This window comes from Bos taurus, chromosome 16 (assembly GCF_002263795.3).
Source record: "Bos taurus isolate L1 Dominette 01449 registration number 42190680 breed Hereford chromosome 16, ARS-UCD2.0, whole genome shotgun sequence".
NCBI classification, from domain to species: Eukaryota; Metazoa; Chordata; class Mammalia; order Artiodactyla; family Bovidae; genus Bos; species Bos taurus.
In genome coordinates this window covers 40,908,671-40,934,264 of record NC_037343.1, presented here as the reverse complement: position 1 = coordinate 40,934,264, position 25,594 = coordinate 40,908,671, and the positions used below count along the sequence as shown (strand labels likewise).

The 25,594-nt window shown below is 42.6% G+C and overlaps 1 pseudogene; it reads left to right on the top strand.

The window, feature by feature from the left end:
* The first annotated feature begins 21,841 nt into the window (after positions 1–21,841).
* LOC787623 (homeobox and leucine zipper protein Homez) lies at positions 21,842–23,550 on the top strand (annotated as a pseudogene).
* Positions 23,551–25,594: the final 2,044 nt, after the last annotated feature.

The window sequence follows — 25,594 nt, the reverse complement described above, 5'->3', positions numbered from 1 at the left end:
AACAGAGTTTTTTTTTTTTTTAAATCATCAAGTGGATTAATGGTGACTCCCTCAGAGAGGGCTTATGTCACGCCCAGGTATGCTGCACCCAGAGCCCATGCCACAGCCACTGATGACCCATACCTCCACAGGACACACTCAAACACAGGCAGGTCTGGCTCAGTCTCTGTGGGGTCTCCTGGTGCACGCAATTTTTGTTTGAGCCCTCTGAGCGTCTCTGATGGGTATGGGGTTTGATTCTAAATGTGATTTCGCCCCTCCTATCATCTTGCTGGGCTTCTCCTTTGTCATTGGATGTGGAGTATCTTTTTTTGGTGGGATCCAGCATTCTCTTGTCGATGGTTGTTCAGTGAAAAGACTCTTGTTTCTGGAGAAACAAGAGTTTCTGTGTTGTTCTGGGGAAACAGACTCTTGGAGGGCACAAACAAAACGTTGTGTGCACCAGGACCCAGGAGAAAGGAGCAGTTATCCCACAAAAGACTGATCCAGAGTTGCCTGTGAGTGTCCAGGAGTCTGGTGGAGGCGTGGGTCAACGGTGGCTTGCAGGACTGAGGGCACTGAGTGCAGCAGTGCGTGCACAGGACCTTTTGAAGGAGATTGCCACTTTCTTCATTACCTCCACCATAGTTTGGTCTCAGGTCAGACAACAGGGAGGGAACAGAGCCCTGCCCATCAACAGAAAATTGGATTAAAGATTTACTGAGCATGATCCAGCCTGTCAGAACAGATCCAGTTTCCCCCACAAGTCAGTCTGTCCCATCAGGAAGCTTCCAGAAGCCTCTATGCCTTATCCCTCAGAGGGCAGACAGAATGAAAACCACAGTGACAGAAAACTAATCAAACTGATCACATGGACCACAGCATTGTCTAACTCAGTGAAACTAGGACTACCCAAGACAGATGGGTTATGGTGGAGAGTTCTGACAAAACGGGGTCCACTGGAGAAGGGAATGGCAAACCAATATCGTTGCCTTGAGAACCCCATGAGCATTGTGAAAAGAGAAAAAGATATGACACTGAAAGATGAACTTCTGAGGTCCTTAGGTGCCCAAAATGCTACTGGAGAAGAGTGGAGAAATAACTCCAGAAAGAATGAAGGGATGGAGCCAAAGCAAAAACAACACCCCATTGTGGATGTGACTGGTGATGGAAGTAAAGTCTGATGCTGTAAAGAGCCGTATTGCATAGGAACCTGGAACGTTAGGTCCATGAATCAAGGTAAATTGGAAGTAGTCAAACAGGAGATGGCAAGAGTAAACATTGACATTTTAAGAATCAGTGAACTAAAATAAATTGGAGTGGAGAATTTAACTCAGATGGCCATTATATCTAGTACTGTGGGCAAGAATCCCTTAGAAGAAGTGGAGTAGCCCTCATAGTCAAAAAAAGAGTCTGAATTACAGTTCTTGGGTGCAGTCTCAAAAATAACAGAATGATCTCTATTCATTTCCAGGGCAAACCATTCAGTATCACAGTAATCCAAGTCTATGCCCCAACCAGTAATGCTGAAGAAGATGAACAGTTCTGTGAAGACATACAGGACCTTCTAGAACTAACACCCCCCAAAAGATGTCCTTTTCATTATAGGGGACTAGAATGCAAAAGAAGGAAGTGAAGAGATAACTGGAGTAACAGGCAAATTTGGCCTTGGAGTACAAAATGAAGCAGGGCAAAGATTATCAGAGTTTTGCTGAGAAATGCAAAGTCATAGCATTATGACTAATTCGCCATTAGTCATAGCAAACATCCTCTTCCAACAACACAAGAGAAGACTCTACACATGGACATCACCAGATGGTCAGTGCTGAAATCAGATTGATTATATTCTTTGCAGCCAAAGATGGAGAAACTCTATACAGTCAGCAAAAACAAGACCAGGAGCTGACTGTGGCTCAGATCATGAACTCCTTACTGCCAAATTCAGACTTAAATTGAAGAAAGTGGGGAAAACCACTAGACCATTCAGGTGTGACCTAAATCAAATCCCTTATGATTATCCAGTGGAAGGGACAAATAGATTCAAGGGGTTAGATCTGATAGAGTGCCTGAAGAACTATGGACAGAGGTTCATGACATTGTATAGGAGGCAGTGATAAAGACCATCCCCAAGAAAAAGAAATGCAAAAAGGCAAAATGGTTGTCTGAGGAGGCTTTGCAAATAGCTTAAAGAAGAAAAGAAGTAAAGGCAAAGGAGAATAGGAAAGATATACTCATATGAATGCAGAGTTCCAAAGAATAGCAAGGAGAGATAAGAAAGCCTTCCCAAGTGATCAGTGCAAAGAAATAGAGGAAAACAACAGAATGGGAAAGACTAAAGATCTCTTCAAGAAAATTAGAGATACCAAGGGAACATTTCATGCAAAGATGGGCACAATAAAGGATAGAAATGGTATGGACCTAACAAAAGAAGAAGATATTAAGAAGAGGTGGTAAGAATACACAGAAGAACTATACAAAAAAGATCTTCATTACCCAGATAACCATGATGGTGCGATCACTCACTTAGAGCCAGACATTCTGAAATGGGAATTCAAGTGGGCCTTAGGAAGCATCACTATGAATAAAGCTAGTGAAGGTGATGAAATTCCAGTTGAACTATTTCAAATCCTAAAATATGATGCTGTGAAAGTGCTGCACTCAGTATGTCAGCAAATTTGGAAAACTCAACATTGGCCACAGGACTGGAAAAGGTCAGTTTTCATTCCAATTCCAAAGAAAGACAATCCCAAAGAATGTTCAAACTACTGCACAGTTGCACTCATCTCACAAGCTAGCCAAGGAATGCTCAAAATTCTCCAAGTCAGGCTTCAACAGTACATGAATCGTGAACTTCCAGATGTTCAAGCTGGATTTAGAAAAGGCAGAGGTTCCAGAGATCAAATTGCCAACATCCATTGGATCATCGAAAAAGCAAGACAGCTCCAGAAAAACATCTATTTCTGCTTTATTGACTACCCCAAAGCCTTTCACTGTGTGGATAACCACAAACTGTGGAAAATTCTTCAAGAGATGGGAATACCAGACCACCTTACCTTCCTCCTGAGAAATCTGTACACAGGTCAAGAAGCAACAGTTAGAACTGAACATGAAACAACAGACTGGTTCCAAATTGGGAAAGGAGTACATCAAGGCAGTATATTGTCATCTTGCTTATTTAACTTATATGCAGAGTACATCTTGTGAAATGCCAGACTGGATGAAGCACAAGGTGGAATCAAGATTTCTGGGAGAAATGTCAATAACCTCAGATACGCAGATGACACCACCCTTATGGCTGAAAGTAAAGAACTAAAGAGCCTCTTGAAAGTGAAAGAGCAGAGTGAAAAAGCTGGCTTAAAACTCAACATTCAGAAAACTAAGATCATGGCATCTGGTCCCATCACTTCATGGCAAATAGATTGGGAAACAGTGGAAACAGTGAGAGACTTTAGTTTTTTGGGCTGAAAAATCACTGTATATGGTGACTGCAGCCATGAAAAGGACGCTTGCTCCTTGGAAGAAAAGCTAGACCAACCTAGACAGCATATTAAAAAGCAGAGACATTACTTTGCTGACAAATGTTTGTCTAGTCAAAGCTATGGTTTTTCCCATAGTCATGTATGGATGTGAGAGTTGGACTGTAAAGAAAGCTGAGTGCCAGAGAATTGATGATTTTGAACTGTGGTGTTGGAGAAGACTCTTGAGAATCCCTTGGACTGCAAGGAGATCCAACCAGTCAATCTTAAAGGAAATCGGTCCTGTATATTTGTTGGAAGGACTGATTCTGAAGCTGAAACTCTAATACTTTGGCCACCTGATGCAAAGAACTGACTGATTGGAATAGACTCTGATGCTGGGAAAGATTGAAGGCAGGAAGAGAAGGGGATGATAGAGAATGAGATGGTTGGGTGGCATCACCAACCTGGTGGACATGAGTTTGAGCAAGTTCTGGGAGTGGTGATGGATAGGCATGCCTGATGTGTGGCACTCTATAGGGTTGGAAAGAGTCAGACATGACTGACTGATCAAGGGATGTGTTTGTTAGTCTCTCAGTTGTGTCTGACTCTTTGTGACCCCGTGAACTGTAGCCCTCCAAGTTCTTCTGTCCATGAAATTTACCATGCAGAAATACTGGAATGGGTTGTCATTCCTCTCTCCAGGGGATCTTCCCGTCTCAGGGATTGAACATGTGTCTTCTGCATTGCAGGCAGATTCTTTACTGTCTGAGCCACCAGGGAAGTCCCTATCAAGTGGATAGGGTGACCCATTCTGTGGATAACCGTCAGCCTCTTTACCTTGGAAGTCTTGTCATCTTTCAGTTGACTTATGAACAGTGTGGTCACGGTGGCAGGTTGGAGATTTTACGTAGCTCAGCAGCATAGACTTTCACCCACCAGATATGACCTGGCTATGGTCACACCTAACTACAGTGCCAACACTGAGTCCCTATATGACACCATTCCCCAGCTATATTGGACCTCTCCCATCATGCAAAGGGTAATGTTTTGTTCTTATTAGAATAGACACTTACTGTGGATATTGATTTGGCTTTCCTGCACACAGTGATTCTGCCTAAATTGTCATCTGTGGAATTACAGAATGCCTATCCATTGTCATGGTATTCCACACAGTATTACTTTTGTTCAAGAAACTCATTTCACAGAAAATTAATTGTGACAATGGGCCCATGTTTATGATATTCAGTACTCTTTAACATGTTCCTCACTATCTTGAAGTAGCTGGCTTGAGATAATGGTGGAATGGCCTTTTAAGAACTAGTTATATAGCACTAGCTAGGTAATAATTCCTTGGTAGGCTGGGTTAAGGTTCTACAGAAGATTATATATGATCTGAATCTGATATATGATGCTGTTTCTTCCACAGCCAGGTTTCACAATCCAGGAATCAAGGGGTGGATATGGGAGTGGCATTAGTAGTACCACAGAATGGTCCTTTTTTTTTTTTTCCTGACATTTTTGTTCCTCATAGGGTGAGAGAGAGAGAGAGAGATCTAGATTCAAACCATGTATGGATTGTTGCAATCCCCCATTCAGACCATGTGTGTACTGTACTCATTTAATGGAGGAGGTGGCTACCCCAAGTGAATGCACCAGGAAACCTACTCAGTGATTCCAGATACCTTCCTGAAATGTGGTTCTTCTGATGGGTATTGACATGTCTTACTTTAGTGTACCCTCAAATTGCCATAATAATTTCCAGAGGGGCCCTGCCCCATGTGAGCATTCCTTAATAGCCAAGTTTTCCATTTATTTTCTGCCTGACCATCTAGTCAGGCCATTGATAACAACTGGTGGGGTTCAGGGCAGGCTGCCCAAGATGTACCTCTTGGCATGTGGATTATTTTAAGCTGGAAACAAGCAAGGCCAATAAGACTCAGGAAGAATCTTTGAGCTTCTTTCCCCTCACTGCCTAAAAGAGTTTAAAACAGAAGGACTATCCCAGGAAGGAGCTATCACTATAAATAACTATAGAAAAGTATGAACTAGGTGTGATAGACAGGAGGAACCTAGCAAGGCCTGTTTGGTCAAAGTTCTCTCTGTGCCCCATTGTCTCCATCAGCTCAGCAAATATTTATTTCAGTTCAGTTCAGTTCAGTCACTCAGTTGTGTCCAATTCTTTGCAACCCCATGAACTGCAGCACGCCAGGCCTCCCTGTCCATCACCAACTCCCAGAGTTTACCCAAACTCACGTCCATTGAGTCAGTGATGCCATCCAGCCATCTCATCCTCTGTCGTCCCCTTTTCCTCCTGCCCCCAAACCCTCCCAGCATCAGGGTCTTTTCTAATGAGTCAACTCTTTGCATGAGGTGGCCAAAGTACTGGAGTTTCAGCTTTAGCATCAGTCCTTCTTATGAACACCCAGGACTGATCTCCTTTAGGATAGACTCGTTGGATCTCCTTGCAGTCAAAGGGACTCTCAAGAGTCTTCTCCAACACCACAGTTCAAAAGCATCAATTCTTCGGCGCTCAGCTTTCTTCACAGTGCAACTCTCACATCCATACATGACCACAGGAAAAACCATAGCCCTGACTAGACTGATTTTTGTTGCCAAAGTAATGTCTCTGCTTTTGAATATGCTATCTAGGTTGGTCATAACTTTCCTTCCAAGGAGTAAGCATCTTTTAATTTCATGGCTGCAGTCACCATCTGCAGTGATTTTGGAGCCCCCCAAAATAAAGTCTGACACTGTTTCCACTGTTTCCCGATCTATTTGCCATGAAGTGATGGGACCAGATGCCATGATCTTCATTTTCTGAATATTGAGCTTTAAGCCAACTTTTTCACTCTCCTCTTTCACTTTCATCAAGAGGCTTTTTAGTTCCTCTTCACTTTCTGCCATAAGGATGGTGTCATCTGCATATCTGAGGTTATTGATGTTTCTCCCAGCAATCTTGATTCCAGCTTGTGCTTCTTCCAGCACAGCATTTCTCATGATGTACTCTGCATAGAAGTTAAATAAGCAGGGTGACAATATACAGCCTTGACGAACTCCTTTTCCTATTTGGACCCAGTCTGTTGTTCCATGTCCAGTTCTAACTGTTGCTTCCTGACCTGCATATAGGTTTCTCAAGAGGCAGGTCAGGTGGTCTGGTATTCCCATCTCTTTCAGAGAGATGTTTTTCCAAACATTAACTCTGTTAATCTTCCTATGAATTACCTTATTTCCCTTTGAAGTCCCAGACCCCTGCCTCCTTAGACTTAGTCTGTAGTATATACACCTCATCTTGCCTTACTGTCTTTTGAATTCTTTATGCTATTTGATTTTCTCCTGTTAACCTGGCTTATGTCATTTTAATTGCCAGCCAAAAGAACTAAGAGGAAAAAGGGGAAATTCTTTCCCCCACAGTTGGTGGAGTCAGGGGAGTACTTCACTAGCTGGCAGAATCTGGTTGAGAAACTGCTTCCTCCTGAAGACTGGTATGGAGAAAGAGATCTTGGGGCATCTGGCAAGCACTGGCAAAAGGTAAAATCTCTTACCATGTCAGTCTCCCAGATTTTCAGTGTGCAAGGTCTGATGGAATGAAAGTGGTGAGGATCTTATTTCTCTCTCTAAATTTAGATTAGCAGTTGAAAATATTTGTAGAGCTAGTTCCTTGGATTCAGCAACTCTTTGGAAATTTGATAGCACACTCGTTGTTGGTTGATATTTTCCTCTAAGAGATAGTCACTTTCTTCCTTTATCTCTGTCTATTGTGTCATTTGTCATAAGAAGGAAATTACGTAGGGTAGGATGCAGGCAGAGGTTCTACAAGCCTATTGTCTGGACTGGCCCTGAAGTCTGGTGAGTTTGTTGATCTCACCAGACTGGCATCTGTTTAGACAAACTTTGCTGTGGATTAACATATACGTGAAGTATAAGCTATGCTAAGGGATATCTTGGAAGCCAGAGCTATACACTGGTGGTCACAAATTGAACATTTGACAGCCATTAGGGTATTCACCTGAGTATTGATTGGAAAAGACCCTGATGCTGAAAAAGATTGAAGGCAAAGGAGAAGAAGGTGGCAGAGGATGAGATGGTTAGATAGCATCACTGACTCAGTGGACATGAGTTTGAGCAAACTCTGGGAAATAGTGAAGGATGGGAAAGCCTGGTGTGCTGCAGTCCATGGGGACACAAGAGTCAGACTTGATTTATTGACGGAACAGCAACAACAACAAAGAAGGCACCGCCTCCAGAAGGCACCCATAGAAGATAAGTTGGTCAAGGTATGGGTTAGATGGTTTACCCACCAAGTTCGAGAAAATGACCATGTCGTGAGATACTCTGTAAAACACCACACACTCCCCTACCCTGCTACTCATTAGTGTAGCTCCAAAAATCCCAGTGCTTAGCTAGATCTGTTAATGTGCATAGAAGAAAAAAACAAAAAACAGATGAGGTTTTTCTTTCTGTCTTGCTGTATGTCCCAAAGAGCTTGGTGTGAGAAAACCAAGAGAAAACCCTCTCTGGTCTTTTCCATCTGGTAGGTGAATTTACTGAGGTGCATCGGGTGGCCAGTTGAGGAGCTTGGGGTTTTGGGACATGAAATAACAAGCAGCAATCTTTGCCAGCTATCCCATTCCTCAGGGCAGTGTGTCATAGGGGACCTAGTCCATAAAGGCCTCTGTTGTGTCAGCCTTTGTTGCTTGTTAGTGTTGGAATTGTCCATTCCAGTAGAATCTTCCTGGTGCCATAAATTAGTGGGTTTGTGACTAGAGGTGCCCCACATTTTTGTGGGAGACCAGAGACACCATTTTCATTACACCATACTTAATGCCTGTACAACAAAAGTTTTTACTTCCTTAGACTGTTTTGGGGAGTGAACCTTTGGATCATGGCGACTACATCATCTGTGTTCCCACCAGGGATAGCTCCTGTGTCCATGGTAAAATTTACTCAGCCTGGTAGGTACTTCTTGGACTTTCCATAAGTAGGCTTATTGGATTGAGTCACTATTGGGCTACATACAGTAATGAAGATCTTGCTCATTGATGGCCAGATTATAGATCTTTTGAATTGGAAAATCTTCCATATGTGAAAAAATTTTTAGAGAGCTTTCAGTCCTCACAGCTGCCTTATTGGTATTTATGTCCTCACAGTTGCCTTATTGGTATTTATGGGAAGATCAGATTGAAAACCCAAAGAAGTTGAGTGGCTACCCTTAGGGAATCCCTTAATAAAATGAAAGAACAAAAGTCAGAATAAAAATTAAAAGCCAAATATCATATAAATTCCCCCTTTCCTCTCTCCTGAACTCCCCTATATCCCCACCTTCCTAATCCTGACCCTCAGGAAGATCTGGATCTCTAGTTTCCTGTATCTTACTTCAAAGATCAGATCAGATCAGATCAGTCGCTCAGTCGCTTTGTGACCCCATGAATCACAGCACGCCAGGCCTCCCTGTCCATCACCAACTCCCAGAGTTCACTCAGACTCACGTCCATCGAGTCAGTGATGCCATCCAGCCATCTCATCCTCTGTCGTCCCCTTCTCCTCCTGCCCCCAATCCCTCCCAGCATCAGAGTCTTTTCCAGTGAGTCAACTCTTCGCATGAGGTGGCCAAAGTCCTGGAGTTTCAGCTTCAGCATCATTCCTTCCAAAGAAATCCCAGGGCTGATCTCCTTCAGAATAGACTGGTTGGATCTCCTTGCAGTCCAAGGGACTCTCAAGAGTCTTCTCCAACACCACAGTTCAAAAGCATCAATTCTTCAGCGCTCAGCTTTCTTCACAGTCCAACTCTCACATCCATACATGACCACAGGAAAAACCACAGCCTTGACTAGACAGACCTTTGTTGGCAAAGTAATGTCTCTGCTTTTGAATATGCTATCTAGGTTGGTCATAACTTTCCTTCCAAGCGTCTTTTAATTTCATGGCTGCAATCACCATCAGTAGTGACTTCGGAGCCCAGAAAAATAAAGTCTGACACTGTTTCCACTGTTTCCCCATCTATTTCCCATGAAGTGATGAGACCAGATGCCATGATCTTCATTTTCTGAATGTTGAGCTTTAAGCCAACTTTTTCACTCTCCACTTTCACCTTCATCAAGAGGCTTTTTAGTTCCTCTTCACTTTCTGCCATAAGGGTGGTGTCATCTGCATATCTGAGGTTATTGATATTTCTCCCAGCAATCTTGATTCCAGCTTGTGTTTCTTCCAGTCCAGCATTTCTCATGATGTACTCTGCATAGAAGGTAAATAAACAGGGTGACAATATACAGCCTTGACGAACTCCTTTTCCCGTTTGGAACCAGTCTGTTGTTCCATGTCCAGTTCTAACTGTTGCTTCCTGACCTGCATACACATTTCTCAAGAGGCAGATCAGGTGGTCTGGTATTCCCATCTCTTTCAGAATTGTCCACAGTTTATTGTGATCCACACAGTCAAAGGCTTTGGCATAGTCAATAAAGCAGAAATAGATGTTTTTCTGGAACTCTCTTGCTTTTTCCATGATCCAGCGGATGTTGGCAATTTGATCTCTGGTTCCTCTGCCTTTTCTAAAACCAGCTTGAACATCAGGAACTTCACGGTTCACGTATTGCTGAAGCCTGGCTTGGAGAATTTTGAGCATTACTTTACTAGCGTGTGAGATGAGTGCAAGTGTGCGGTAGTTTGAGCATTCTTTGGCATTGCCTTTCTTTGGGATCGGAATGAAAACTGACCTTTTCCAGTCCTGTGGCCACTGCTGAGTTTTCCAAATTTGCTGGCATATTGAGTGCAGCACTCTCACAGCATCATCTTTCCGGATTTGGAATAGCTCCACTGGAATTCCATCACCTCCACTAGCTTTGTTTATAGTTATGCTTTCTAAGGCCCACTTGACTTCACATTCCACGATGTCTGGCTCTAGGTCAGTGATCACACTATCGTGATTATCTGGGTCATGAAGATCTTTTTTGTACAGTTCTTCTGTGTATTCTTGCCATCTCTTCTTAATATCTTCTGCTTCTGTTAGGTCCATACCATTTCTGTTCTTTATCGAGCCCATCTTTGCATGAAATGTTCCCTTGGTATCTCTAATTTTCTTGAAGAGATCTCTAGTCTTTCCCGTTCTGTTGTTTTCCTCTATTTCTTTGCATTGATCACTGAAGAAGGCTTTCTTATCTCTTCTTGCTATTCTTTGGAACTCTGCATTCAGATGTTTATATCTTTCCTTTTCTCCTTTGCTTTTCACTTCTCTTCTTTTCACAGGTATTTGTAAGGCCTCCCCAGACAGCCATTTTGCTTTTTTGCATTTCTTTTCTATGGGAATGGTCTTGATCCCTGTCTCCTTACTTCAAAACTTCAGGCATTTCCCTTAGATCCTAAGACTCTGGCTTCTCCAGAAAACATCCAGCTGCCTATTTTAGCTTCGTTTTTTTTTTTTTTTTTTAAGAAGACTTTAGAGAGGGCACTCAGGTGTGACCTCCAAGATAAGCGTATACAGGTCACTTGTGTAAGTGCTAATAGCCAGGAAGTCACTTTTGTAGATACAACCAGGAAGGCAGGAAGACTCATTTTATGTCCCTTATGACTCTTCCTATTTCCCAGGGTTCTATAAAGCAGGCTCTGCCAACTCCAGAAATTCATGTACAGTGTCCCTTCCTGATGTATCCAGAGCCCTGCCACAGAGAATTCACATCCCTTGAACAGAAACTGATCTTTTACATTGTAAAATGATCTTATCTCCAGAGAGATTCAGAAAGGTTAGTGGCTATTCTTAAACTCGCTCACAAAGACTTTGACTCAACCTCAATTGGTGGTGGTGGTGGTGGGGGGGAAACCCACCGCCTAAAACTTTAAAATTATATTTTATTCAGGAACCTTACTGAAGACTATAGCCTGGGATGGCGGCCTCTCAGATAGCTCTGAGGTACTGTTGCATAGAGGTAGTGGAGGTGCCAGGATGTGTAGAAGTTTTGCTGGGGGAAAAAAGATTATTGCTGATTACAAATAACAGACATCTCAAGTCGATGATTTTAGTGCTTTTCTGTGTATGGGAAGATTATTGAAATTACTGAAATTATTCCTCTGATATGCACCTTGGCTATCTAGGACCAGTATCCTGGTTTTTCTCCCGTCCTGAATCCTCTCTGGTGCACCATGGGGAGGGCTGTTTCGTGGTTCATGGCTTCATGGTTGCAGCATTGTTTGTTTACTGAAATGACAGGTGACATTCTTTGTCTACACTGCCTCCTTTTAGTCATAAATTCAACCAATGTTTGGGAGGTAGTTCAAGACTAATTTTGTCCCACAGTGCCAGGAAGGCTCATTTCTAGATCAGTGGAAGATTGTCTTGATAGGTGACTCAGTGTGTTAATTTTTGAATTAGACCCTGTGGATAATCTAAAATTCTCTGAATTGCCTCTTTTACTGACTAGTGGCTTGTAATCCAGGAAATGTTTTCCTTTGTTGCTTCATCCCATATCTAGAGTTGTACTATTACCATTATTCTATGTAGAGTCATATATATGATCAACTGCCTCAAAATAGTTAGCCATAATTAATTTTGTCAGAGGCTTGATTATTCATTGGTAATGCAAGAGACAATAATCTTATGACATAGCATATAAGTAATACAGCTGCTGCTGCTACTGCTGCTAAGTCGCTTCAGTCGTGTCCGACTCTGTGTGACCCCATAAACAGCAGCCCACCATGCTCCCCTGTCCCTGAGATTCTCCAGGCAAGAACACTGGAGTGGGTTGCCATTTCCTTCTCCAAGTAATACAGCTAGTAACATTAATAAAGTTCAAAAGTAGAGATTTAAACCATGAGCCTCCAGAATCAAACCAGCTCCCTAAGAGATCACCAAGACTAAGAAGTGGATCTCTTAAGGCTGCTGCTGCTGCTAAGTCACTTCAGTCGTGTCCGACTCTGTGTGACCCCATAGACGGCAGCCCACTAGGTTTCCCCGTCCCTGGGATTCTCCAGGCAAGAACACTGGAGTGGGTTGCCATTTCCTTCTCCAAGTAATACAGCTAGTAACATTAATAAAGTTCAAAAGTAGAGATTTAAGCCATGAGCCTCCAGAATCAAACCGGCTCCCTAAGAGGTCACCAAGACTAGGAAGTGGATCTCTTAAGGCAGGAATCTGATTTTTCATGGAAGTCATTAGATGCCTTATATTGGAGGATTTGCATGGTGTGCAGTAGAGTATTCAATGTGAATTTCGTATGTCTCCTACATGTGAACTGTCAAGGTGTGAATTTGGAAAGATGTGCACGTGTGTTCCCATGTGTGATCCTGTGAACTAGTTCATGTGTCTGGTGTACACTGCCTGTGTGTGCATCCTCTACAAGTGCTTGTGCTTTCTGGTACTTTACTGTGTAGAGTACAGTAGTACAGTATCTTTATGTCAAGCCCAGGATGTCTGAAAATAAGCATAAAAGCAGTGGTGATGTAGCTGGTCCTGCTAAGAAGCACCAGGTGATAATGATGGAAATAATTGAAAAAAAAAGTGAAAACAATTGAGAGTAGACTAAAGTGAAAAGATGTACTGTACTACTGTATTTTTCAAGGTACTTTAACATTAAAAATGTTCTATTCTTTGTTTATTTTTTATGTGAAAAGTATTATAAACTATAGTACTATTTAGCTGATTGTGTTAGTTGTATACTTAGGTTAACTTTGTTGGACTTAATGAACAAATTGGACTTAGGAGTGTGCTCTCAGAATGGAACTCATTCATATGTTAGGGGACTTACCATATAGTATAGGTGCCTCCTTGAGATGCTGTAAGAATATTGAGGGCAAAGTGATTTTGTAGCCATTTTCCTCCTCGTCATAGAGATCTCAGAATTCACTTAGTTAATAGTCTGGTTACTACCATTTAAGGCCTTTTGGGTGAATTCTGTTAAGGCTTTGCTGTGGGCAATTACATCTTCCAGGCCTATTGAATGCACAAAAATGTCTCCTAAATGATCACACCAGTCAAATACAGATCTCTTTATCTATTGAGTTTATATTAATGGGAAATTTTTTGAGGTCATGTCTGAATTGGCATGCAGGTGGCCTTGATCCCAAAGGAATCCTAAAATATATCTTTCTATCCACCCTGGCAGAAGCCAGGGCCATACATTAGTGCCACAAAGCCATTAAGTTCCAGTGGGTGCAACCTGGTATATTTCTGGTTGCCTGACCCAATCTGTTCCATGCCAATTGCTATCTTTAAGGGAAATGATGTATTGGAATTTTTCATAAGGTACTTAGCATAATTTTCTAGTCTTATTAGGCTATCTTTAAAATGATTTAATAGTTCCCAACATAGGGAGGCCTTTAAACTTAAATGACCATAGTCTGGTGTTAGCTATATAAATCCCTCCCATAATTGAGGGAGGTCCCCTCCTAATAAAGGGCTTCCTAGGTACGTCAGAGGTAAAGAATCCACCTGCCAATGCAGGAGATCCAGGAGATGTGGATACAATCCCTGGGTTGGGAAGATCCACTGGAAGAAGAAATGGCAACCCATTCCAGTATTCTTGCCTGAAAAAAATCCCATGGACAGAGGAGACCGGTGGGTTATAGTCCATGGGGTTCCAATGAGTCAGACTCGACTGACTCATTGTTACAACCCTCCTAATAATTGGAAGGTTATGTTTTCTGTTTGCTTGTTCTCATTCAGCTTGAGTAACTTTAAAGAAAAACTCATATTTATGACCAGAATCAGAATAAATGTGTTTGATTGGCCAAGTGAGGGGGGTCCCATCTAGTATGAGCAGTAGAGGTCTGGATAGTGCTTTAATTTCTTTCTTTTAAAGTAATTTTTCTAAGGGCTGTCCAATCAGAGCCTTGGGAAGAAGAAACCCACAAATGTAAACCAGAGATAATGGATGTAAGTAACTGACCACAAAGCCAACAATTGGATTGATTTCTGAAATCGTGCTCATGAACAGAAAAACATTTGAGTCGTGTGCAAGAGTCCAAGAATCAAGAAAATGTTATAATCATACAGGTAGGATTCGGCATCTTGGGCTAGCTGTCTGCTTCTGATATCGTCTTCTCATCCTGGTGTGGGTGTTTCTTTTCTGTTACAGCATTGTTTTTAGGTAAGTTTGAGGTCAGCTGTTGTCTCTACAGACCAATCTGGTGCAGCGGCCCTTTTTATGTGGGAAATATGAATCCAGGAATCAGTTCCCTTCAGTTTTTCTTTGTGTGAGCTAGTTAAAAGAACTAAGCTCCCTTCCATTTAGGTTAGAGAGAGTCCTTTAAAAAATGCCTTTTCTAGTATACATGGTTTCTTAGTTATAGGTCATGGACAACTGATCTTCATTTAAAGATAAGTTACTATGACAAGCTTCAGACACAAGCTTAGAATGTCCCGTTAATAATTCAATTAAACACTTTCAATAATGTAACATATCCCCTTTTAATAATATAGTTTCATATAATTCTTCTTTCAGTCTCATTGGTCTTTCTGTGATAATCTAGAAGGGAGACAAATGATGTTTGCCAAAAGAGGTGGAAATAAGCATCTGTCATTTTAACTAATTAAGTTTTAAAAAAATTTTTGTTTATTTTTGGTTGACTGGGTGTTCATTACTTGTTCTTTCTACTAAACCAGAGGCCTGGGGGTGATAAGCATAATAGAAATGCTATATAATTGACCAAATCTTACAAATGTTTTAAACAGTATGTCCAGTAAAATGAATTTCTTTATCACTGTGTAGTTCTGAGGGAATTCCCCAAATGGGAATAAATTTCTAAATCAGTTTACCCATTGATTGCCTTGTGGCCCCTATGCATGGGAATGCCTCAACCCAGTGTGAAAACATACAGATCATAACAGGAACGTATTGATTACCTTGAAAGGGAGACGTTTGTATGAAATCAATCTACCAAATTTCAAAGGGACCTGCAGATATTGGAAAATCTCCTTGAGGACTGTGTAATGGCTTCTTCGGGTTATATTTTGGACAAGTGGTACATCTTAATAGACCTCCTGAGCTACTATAAAAGAAAGCTTCGAGAAATATTGTTTATCCCATAATATCATCTTATCTGGGTTCCAGTGAGTTTCTAATGAATGATTGTAAAATAGTATATTAAGCTCCAAGTATTTGAGAAGTGCTGACTGCTTATTGAAAATAAGATTTGATCTAATTGGTTATGTCTGGGAGTAATGACGGAGAAAGCAATGGCAACTCACTCCAGTACTCTTGCCTTGAAAATCCCATGGACAGAGGAGCCTGGTAGGCTGCAGTCCATGGGGTCGATAAGAGTCGGGCACGACTGAGCGACTTCACTTTCACTTTTCACTTTCATGCATTGGAGAAGGCAATGGCAACCCGCTACAGTGTTCTTGCCTGGAGAATCCCAGGGACATGGGAGCCTGGTGGGCTGCCGTCTATGGAGTCGCACAGAGTCGGACACGACTGAAGTGACTTAGCAGCAGCAGCAGCAGAAGGATAGGTGGGGCTTCCCAGGTGGCGCTAGTGGTAAAGAACCTGCCTGCCAGTGCAAGAGGCAAAAGAGACACAGCTGCAATCCAATGGGTCACAAAGGGTCGGACACAAGTGAGGTGTCTTAACAGCAGCAAAAGCAGCAGCAGGATAGGCTTCCTGTATGGGCCTGTCCACAGCTCTTTGTTGAAGTTGAGTCTTCCTCCCTTCTGTGCTCAAGTGTTTTTTTCTTTTTCTGGCACCATTCCCTGACTTCTTTAACAGTATGTCAGTGTAAGTTTACTGGGAGGCTGAAAGGAAAGGCAATGGTTATTTGGTGGTGGTTGTTATTTTGTAAAGCTGCTGTCTTGGCACCATGATTGGCAAAAGTTTCTTTTTGCTTCTGCAGTCTCAGCCTTTTGGTGACCTGATACCTTAATGATAGCAGGTGTACTCATAGCAGAATTGCATATAGTAATTCTACTACTTGTCTTATGCTTTTGATAGGCTGTCCTGAAAATGCTAAAATCCTCTTTACTTCCAAAGGATACCAAAATCATGTGCCACCCCAAAGGCACAGCATGTATACGTTAGCAGATTTTCCTTTTGACTGCTGGCAGGCTCTTGTTAGTGCTGTATATTTAGTCTGTTGGGCAGAAGATATATTAGGCAAGGAAACGTTTTCAAGGGTAGACACTGGAGTAACAGTTTCAGAGTCAACCTGGTACTTTCCATTAGATTCTTGCAGATTTGAACCATCAGGGGATAATACAAAATCAGAATTATCCATAGGGATTTCTTGAAGATAAATTTGAGGAGATAAAAAATTCAAGGAGAGAGTGATTCATGACTATCTCTTCTGTGGTCTGACCCAGCACAGCTGTTGCTGTGACTGCCCAGAGATAAGGGGGGTGGCCCTTAGTCATCGAATCTGGCCGTTGGCTGTGATGTGACTCAGACAATAAAGAATCTGCCTGCAAGGCAGGAGACCAGGGTTCAATCCCTAGATTGGAAGATCCCCTGGAGGAGGGAATGGCTACCCACTCCTGTATTCTTGCCTGGAGAATTCCATGGACAGAGGAGCCTGGTGGGCTATAGTCCATGGGGTCTCAAAAAGTCAGACACGACTGAGCAACTAATACAACCATTGTGTTGCTGGGTTAATACTCCTGTGTAGGGACACCTTTGTTTTCATGTACAAAGAGAAAAAAGAGTAAATCATAATTTGGATGTCCCAAGGCCAGGGCTTTTTGCCAGGATGTTTTTTTTTTTTTTTTTTTTAAAGGCCTCCATGGCTTCAGAATGTTCTGTTTCCAAGAAAAAACACTGAGGTTGGTCTTTTTAAAGCAAATTATGTGATGGTGGAGCCACTAAAGAAAAATTTGGAATTCAGTTCCTTCAGTAAACTGCAAGGTCTAAGAATTTCCTTAAGTGCCTTTTTGTCTTTGGAACAAGGAATGCCAGAATGACTTTTACTCTAACTAGATCAATTAAAGGGATTCCCAGTATTTTTATTCCCAATAAAAAAATCCACCTGCCAATACAGGAAACACAAGAAACGTGGGTTTGGGTTCGATCCCTGGGTTGGGAAGATCCCCTAGAGGAGGAAATGGCAACCTGCTCCAGTGTTCTTGCTTGAAAAATTCCATGGACAGAGGAGCCTGGTGGTCTACAGTCCATGGGGCCACAAAGAGTAGGATGAGACTGAGCACATGCACACAGCGATCAATTTAAAGTCCTTCTTAAATATCATATGACCTAAATATTTCACATTATCTTTATAAAACTTTAATTTCTCTTTGGACAGTTTATGTCCCTTTGATAGCTTCTGAAGTAACTCCAAAATAGTCTTGTTGACTGTTTATCAAAGAATTTGAATACAACAGCAAATCATCTACATATTATATCAAAATTGACTTATGAGGGAAAACCAGATGGTCTAAGTCCTTTTTTATATCTGAGAAAAGTAAATGGGGTTTTCAGTATAACCCTGTGGCATTACAATCCATGTATGTTGCTGCTCATTCCAAGTGAAGGCAAAGAGATATTGGTCATCAGGCTATACAAGGATATTATAAAAAACACTGCAGAGATATTTCCCTGAAAAGAAGTCACTGCTTTTAGGACTATTGGGACAGCAAGGAATGGGGCTTTGGCACTACAGAATGATAAGCAACAGTTATAGCTTTGATAGAGCTCAAATCTTGAATGAATCTCCAACCCTTGCTGTTAGGTTTTTTAGCTGGCAAAATGGGGCTTGTTATAAGGACTAATGCCAAGGCACAGTAAGCCCTTTCTTATTATAAGCTGTTATCAAGGGTTTTATTCCTTTATGGTTTCCTGCCTCAGAGGGTATTTACGAATGTTGGGTGGGGTTTATTTTGGCCCATAGTAATTTTAATGGGTGATGCAGACTGTACTTTTCCTGTATCTGTTGGATCAAGTACCCATAATTCTTCGGGTACTACCTAACAGTTTTTCTTGTTCTATGTCACTCTCCTCATGGATCACAAACATTATTTGATAAAGGCAATTTGATCTTTCAAATTTAAAAGTGTTTCCCCCTTCAGAGTTAAATATGGGCTTCTTAACTTTCTAATAAATCATCACCTATCAGGTGAATAGGGATACATTTTACTAGGAAAAAGGAGTGCTTTCCTTTAAGTTCTCTTAAGTAAAAATTTGAAGATAATGATTTAGAATGCACATTAAAAACCCTATCATTTGCTTTGAAATATTACTGCAAGAGAGGGAACCTTTGATTTTGGTAAACTTTGAAGCTGAAAAGGTGGCCCCTGTGTCTGTTCAGTTCAGTTCAGTTGCTCAGTCGTGTCCAACTCTGCGACCCTATGGACTGCAGCACGCCTGGCTTCCCTGTCCATCACCAACTCCTGGAGTTTACTCAGACTCACATCCATTGAGTCGGTGATGCCATCCAACCATCTCATCCTCTGTCATCCCCTTCTCTTCCTGCCTTCAATCTTTCCCAGCATCAGGGTCTTTTCAAATGAGTCAGCTCTTTGCATCAGGTGGCCAAAGTATTGGAGTTTCAGCTTCAGGATCAGTCCTTCCAGTGAATATTCAGGACTGATTTCTTTTAAGATGGGCTGGTTTGATCTCTTTGCAGTCCAAGGGACTCTCGGGAGTCTTCTCCAACACCACAGTTCAAAAGCATCAATTCTTTGGTTCTCAGCTTTCTTTATAGTCCAACTCTCACATCCATACATGACTACCGGAAAAACCATAGATTTGACTAGATGGACCTTTGTTGGCACAATAATGTCTCTGCTTTTTAATATACTGTCTAGGTTGGTCATAGCTTTTCTTCCAAGGAGCAAGCCTCTTTTAATTTCATAGCTGCAGTCAGGTGGCTCAGGTGGTAATGAATCTGCCTGCAGTATAAGAGACCTGGGTTCAATCCCTGGGTTGGGAAGATCCCCCAGAGAAGGCAGTGGCTACCCACTCCAGCATTCTTGCCTGGAGAATTCCATGGACAGAGGAGCCTGGCAGGCTACAGTTCATAGGGTTGCAAAGAGTAGGACATGACTGAGCAACTAACACTAAGAATCTAAACCTTTTGTAATTCCTCAGTTCCTGCAAACACAGCAGGAATTGGTTTCTAATAAAGTTAGCTCTGTTTAACCTTTTTCTCAATCCCATTGCACCCTGACTCATAGTTTCTTTTTGCGTAACTGTGTAAAGCAAGATAATTCACTTGAACTTGTGGGCTGGGATATTGTGAATCTCCCTCAATATTTCCTTAGATCCTTAAAGTAGACTTAATTCTGTAGCATTTACCCAAGACTCCACGCTTATTTAGTATGTTGATGACCTTTTGCTTTGTGATCAAACTAAGCAGGAGGCTCTTACAGATTGCTTCATCCTCCTAAAAGAACTAGCTGAATGAGGCCAGAAGGCCTCCAGATATAAACTTTAGTGAGTCCAAATGACTGTTACCCACTTAAGACATAACTTATCTCAAGGCATTTGGAAGCTCACCCCCAAATGTCTTAAGTCAACTTTGTCCATACTTCTCCCTCAAATGAAGAGGCAATTACATAAAGTTTTAGGGGCAGCTGGCTGTTGCAACCAGTAGAGTCCAAATTTTGTAGCCCTGCTAAAAGTCTGAATGCCCTTCTTCCAGATATTATCCCAGAACTTATTTTCTGGCCTTCAGAGGCATTTGCCTCCTCTGAAGCCTTAAAATCAGCTTCATGTACACTCCTGGCTCTTTGTTTACCTAGCTTTGACAAACATTTTAATCTATAATGTCATGAAAGTAATGGGATTGTTTCAGACATTTTAGTCTTTTGTCTCTCAGACATGGTCTACCATTTCTCATGTCGTTAGACACTGTGGGATCAGGAATGCCCCCAGGCTTATATGTGGTGTGTACAGCAACTGCCTTGATTGACATAGCTTCTGTAGCACACATGCACATGCTAGTCTTATGTTAGGCTTGCCATTCATCTCTTTGTTCCTGGTGCTCTATCTTGCTGTTCAGTCGCTAATTTGTGTCCAACTCTTTGCAAGCCCATGCACTGCAGCACGCCAGGTTTTCCTGTCCTTCACTGTCTCCTTGAGTTTGCTCAGACTCATGTCCATCAAGTCAGTGATGCTATCCAACCATCTCATCCTCTGTTGTCTCTTTCTCCTTTTGCCTTCAATCTTTCCCAGCTCTTTGAGTCAGCTCTTTGCATCAGGTGGTCAAAGTATTGGAGCTTCAGCATCAGTCCTTCCACTGAATATTCATAGTTGATTTCTTTTAGGATTGACTGGTTTAATCTCTTTGCAGTCTAAGGGACTCTCAAGAATCTTCACCAACACCACAGTTCGAAACCATCAGTTCTTCAGTGTTCAGCCTCCTTCATGGTCCAGCTCTCACATCTGTACATGGCTGCTAGAAAAGAACAGCTTTAACTATATGGACCTTTGTCAGCAAAGTGATGTCTCTGCTTTTTAATATGTTTGTCTGTATTACAAATCCATAGGACATAGCACTTTATACAGTGACAAACCACTTATGAGCAGGCTTTTTTACCTAAACCTCCCAATCATCTTAAATTGTTACTGAGTCCAAGCTTGGTCTGCTTGCCACACAACAGGACAATAATTGGGAGATGAGGTGTCCAGATAAAAAATAACAACTTTATTTGAAAAGCCAGGCATCTGAGAAGATGACAAACTAGTGTCCTAAAGTACCATCTTATCAGAGTCAGGATACTAGTTGCTCTTATAGAACAGAGGGGAAGGAGGTGAGGAAGTAAAGTAAAAAGTCTGTAAGTCTTGCAAAATATCTCCTGCTTGGTCACCTTAGGGGAGCAAAGGTTAATGTAAAAGAAACATATCCAACATGGAGTCAGATTCTATTCTCCCTTGTTACAAAATCATTGTAACATTTTGAATCTAGCTTCTTTATTACCCCTCTGGATGATATAGTCTGTAGGGGGAGGATAGTTAAGGAACTGAAAGACCATTGGTTTTGCCCTGGCATGCACAAAATTTCTGACCAAATTATTTCTCAGTGCGCTACTTGTAAATCTTAACCAAATTTGTAGGAGAACTCTCCATCACCCCACATTTTCCTTTGTGGTACTCCAGATGGATTTAATAGATTTGCCCCCAGCTTTACGCTGTACTCACTGTTTGGTTGTCATTTACATGTTTAGAGGATGGACTGAACACCATCTGATTACATTAGTTGTTGCCACAATAGTGGTAAAGAAATTAATAACTGAGGTTATCCCTTGTTTTGGCATTCCTTTATGGATTGAATCAGACCAAAGGACTCAGCAGAAATAAGCCATTTCCTTTTGAAAGTTTGATGTACTCATTAAAATTTCATACCAGATAACATCTTTAATCATCAGGGCAGTGGAGTATAAAAATCTAACAGTAACCACCCCTGGAGCCCACCCCACCCATCCGCCCCGCCTCCAACTCGCTGGAGCAGGGTTAGGCTAGACGGGCGCGCTCTCGGGGGCGGGGAGGAGGGGGGGCAGTCCCGGTCCTGGCCTTCCGCGCGGGTGGGCTCGGAGCAGGCCGCGCTGGGCAGCAACCCCACTCTCACCCCGGAGGCCCCCTGCCCTTTCTCCCCCTTTCCCCCCGGCCCATGGTGCGAGGCTGGGAGCCGCCGCCCGGGCTGGACTGCAGGCGGCCGCCAGGGGAAATGCCTCCTTCTCCTGTGCTACCTCCGGAACAAGTTGGTCTTGGAATAGTGCCCCTGACTCTTAGCGAGCCCACCCAGATGAAAGGATTGAAGGTAGAGCCTGAGGAGTCACTGAGTCACCAGAAAGCAAAGGAGCCCTTGATGGTACCTGGCAGTGGGGCATTTCCCCACCAATCACAATTTTGGCAGGATCATCAATGCAGTGGCCTCTCCAAGGAGCAGGCAGGCAGGTGTCCCGACCAGTCACACAGCCTAGCTACTGCTTCCTGGAACCACGCCACAGCTGTCCACCAGCCCCGTGCTCGGGATAAGCCTCAATCCATCTCATTACTTGCCAGTAGTTGTAAGAAGGAGTCAGCATCTAATGTGACTCCTCCTTCCTCTACCTCTTCCTCTTTCCAGGGACTGGCTAATGGAGCTCCTGCCACCTCTAAGCCCCTTCAGCCACTGGGCTGTGCCCCACAACCATTGTCACCCAATGAACAGGCACTACCCCCACAGCTGGAGCCAGCCTGGCCCCAGGGGCTAAGGCATAACTCAGCATCAGGTAGGGTTGGCCCTGCAGAGTATCTTTCCCCAGACATGCAACGCCAGCGAAAGACCAAGCGCAAAACCAAAGAGCAGTTGGCTATCCTCAAATCGTTTTTTCTACAGTGCCAATGGGCACGGCGAGAGGATTACCATAAATTAGAGCAGATCACTGGTTTACCTCGGCCTGAGATTATTCAGTGATTTGGTGACACACGCTATGCCTTGAAGCATGGGCAACTAAAGTGGTTTCGGGACAATGCAGTACCTGGTGCCTCTAGTTTCCAGGATCCAGCAGTTCCCACACCACCACCTTCAACCCGCTCCTTGAATGAATGGGCTGAGACACCGCCTCTGCCAAATCCCCCACCCCCACTGGATATACGACCCTTGGAGTGGTACTGGGCAACCCACCAACAGCTCCGGGAAAGTGATATCCCTCAACTGAGTCAGGCATCAAGGCTTAGCACCCAGCAGGTACTGGATTGGTTTGACTCTCGATTACCTGAGCCAGCTGAAGTGGTGGTCTGTCTAGATGAAGAGGAGGAAGAGGAGGAGGAGGAACTGCCAGAAGATGGTGAAGAGGAGGAGGAGGAGGACGATGACGATGATGACGATGATGTGATCATCCAGGACTGAGTGGGAGGCTGGGGGAGGGGAGGTCTGTTACTAAAAGACAAACCAACTGAGTAACTGTTTAAACAAAGAAACCACATTTTTTTTTAACTTACCTTGTGGCAAAAAACTGAAAAACGTTGTGTTCTTGAGGATGGGGGACAGGGGTATAGTAAGGGTAGACCAGGGAGGATGACCATGGAGTACAGAACGAGGTGGGGATCGGGTGGGCAGAAATCTAGGCCTCCAGTCTCAGTGAGGGGCTTGCTGTGGGTCTGGGAAAAGGCTCTTGCTCTTTTCATATCCCTGTTCTTTCCCCTTACTGTTCTACAGAGAGGCTAGGCTTTGGCCCACAGCCATGGAGTTCTGTAAAGGAGGAGTAAAGTTTCTAATACGACTCCAGTCCCGGCATTTTCCCGGCATATAAGGCTGCCTTGCACCCCATTTCTCTCTGAGCACAAGTTCATGCATAATGCAAAAAAAAAAAAAAAAAAAATCTAACAGTAAGAAGGATTTTAGGGAAGGTTTGTCAAGAAACTCTATTTAAGTAGCTAGACTTTGCCTTAGACTCCTAATATTTATGGAGAAGGTACTTAAGATTTCTGTTAGTCTTTTGCTACACCTTTTCCTGAAATTTGCATATTAAAAAGATAGCAGAGATAAGAGTTCCTGGAGAAGATCAGGTAGAATATTTGCATCTCAAAAGTATAGGAGGAGAAAGGCAAGTCCCTTCTAGGATGACTGCTGCCTACCCTCTCTCCTCCCTTTCCCTCAATACTTACAGGTCTCTTACAATCAAATAGGAGAGGTTTTTGGAGTGTTAAAATTGGTGGGTTTGAATTATTTTTGGAGCTACACCTCTGATCCTGTAAAGACTAGATTTATAAAACAAGGGCAGTTGTTTTTATTTTTTCAAAGAATCGGATGACCACCTCAGTGATATCAAAGAGCTGACATACCATATACCTATGTTGAAATGTTTTACTTTCTCTCACCTAGCTTAAGGAAGAAGCTCCCCTTCTGTTATTCAAGTCCAAGCTCACTCAGCTCATGGGACAATGGGCCAGTAAATCCTCGAGACAAGGCGTTGGGGCAAAGAAGAGACTTTGTTCATAAAGCCGGCTGACTGAGAAGATGGTTGGCTAGTGCCTCAAAATAAACATCTTGTTGGGGCCTGGATGCCAGGTTTTTTTATGGATCAGAGATGGGGGGAGGTAAGGAAGCAAAGTAAAAAGACCATTCAGTTATTGTAAATATCTCTTAGAATGGCAAGCCTCAGTCATGGGGATGTGTTAATTTACTTACATCTCTTCACAGGTGGGCAGGGTCATGCTATCTCCCTGTGAGCCAAAGGCGCCCTAGCCCAAAGGTCAGGCGGAGGGGCCAGGCAGGGATCCCGAGGCAGGCCATTGTGTGTGCATGCTAAGTCGCTTTAGTCATGTCTGACTCTTTGCAGCCCTATGGACTGTAGCCTGCCAGGTTCCTTTTCCATGGGATTCTCAAGGCAAGAATACTGGAGTGGGTTGCCATGCCCTCCTCCTGGGATCTTCCCAACCCAGAAACTGAACCCATGTCTCTTACAGCTCCTGCATTGGCATGTGGGTTCTTTACTTTAGTGCCACCTGGGAAGTCCAAGGCAGGCTATTATGTGTGCCTATAATAACAAAAGTGGCAAAATAGGAATTAAGGTTACAGAAGCAGATCCAGTATGGATTCAAAAGAATGAAATTAGAACACTTTCTAACACCATACACAAAAATAAACTCAAAATGGATTAAAGATCTAAACGTAAGACTAGAAACTATAAAACTCCTAGAGGAGAACATAAGCAAAACACTCTTAGACATAAATCACAGCAGGATCCTCTATGACCCACCTCCCAGAATATTGGAAATAAAAGCAAAAATAAACAAATGGGACTTAATTAAAATTAAAAGCTTCTGCACAACAAAGGAAACTATAAGCAAGGTGAAAAGACAGCCTTCAGAATGGGAGAAAATAATAGCAAATAAAACAACTGACAAAGAATTAATCTCAAAAATATACAAGCAACTCCTGCAGCTCAATTCCAGAAAAATAAACGACCCAATCAAAAAATGGGCCAAAGAACTAAACAGACATTTCTCCAAAGAAGACATACAGATGGCTAACAAACACATGAAAAGGTGTTCAACATCACTCATTATCAGAGAAATGCAAATCAAAACCACAATGAGGTACCATTTCATGCCAGTCAGAATGGCTGCGATCCAAAAGTCTACAAGCAATAAATGCTGGAGAGGGTGTGGAGAAAAGGGAACTCTCTTACACTGTTGGTGGGAATGCAAACTAGTACAGCCACTATGGAGAACAGTGTGGAGATTCCTTAAAAAACTGGAAATAGAACTGCCTTATAACCCAGCAATCCCACTGCTGGGCATACACACTGAGGAAACCAGAAT